The sequence below is a fragment of the Trichechus manatus genome, unplaced genomic scaffold (genome assembly GCF_000243295.1).
Source record: "Trichechus manatus latirostris isolate Lorelei unplaced genomic scaffold, TriManLat1.0 scaffold00122, whole genome shotgun sequence".
NCBI classification, from domain to species: Eukaryota; Metazoa; Chordata; class Mammalia; order Sirenia; family Trichechidae; genus Trichechus; species Trichechus manatus.
The window spans coordinates 4,341,629-4,342,238 of NW_004444058.1; the positions used below are offsets into that span (position 1 = coordinate 4,341,629).

The 610-nt window shown below is 53.1% G+C and overlaps 1 non-coding gene across 1 annotated transcript; it reads left to right on the forward strand.

The window, feature by feature from the left end:
* The first annotated feature begins 291 nt into the window (after positions 1-291).
* On the forward strand, positions 292-362 carry TRNAG-CCC (transfer RNA glycine (anticodon CCC)). The gene has a single exon. It is a non-coding gene; the product is annotated as a tRNA-Gly (tRNA).
* The last annotated feature ends 248 nt before the right edge of the window (positions 363-610 follow it).

A 610-nucleotide genomic window follows, 5' to 3' on the forward strand; every position in this document is an offset into this window, starting at 1 on the left:
GAGCCGCATTTATCTTCTGCGAAAGGCCTGGTTCTAGCGTCCTCGCAGCCCCTCCCATCCCTCTCCTCTGCTCCAATTTCTTGTTTACCCATCCGGGGCCACGATTTATTTTTGGATGAGTAGGTCTGTCCTCCTTGCTGTCTGTGGCCACCTGCCAAAGCCACTCGCTGTCCACGCCAAGCGAAGGGAGGCCAGGAAGAATCCAGCCCATCACCAAGAAGGCAAGATTCTGGGCGGGCTCTTGATCCGGCTTGGCTGTCTTTTCTCCTTATTCCTAATAATGGGGAGGGGGCAGTGGTAGTTCAGTGGTAGAATTCTCGCCTCCCATGCAGGAGTCCTGGGTTCGATTCCTGGCCAATGCACCTCATGTGCAGCCATCTGTCTATCCGTGGAGGCTTTTGTGTTACTCTGATGCTGAACAGGTTTCAGCAGAGCTTCCAGACTAAGACAGACTAGGAAGAAAGGCCTGCCAATTGACTTCTGAAAATCAGCCAGCAGAAGCCCTAAGATCACAATGGTCTGATCCAAACCAAACATGAGAATGGTGCACAACCAGGCCGCATTGCAGTCTGGTGTACGTAAGGTCGCCATGAGTGGGGCCAACCTTGCA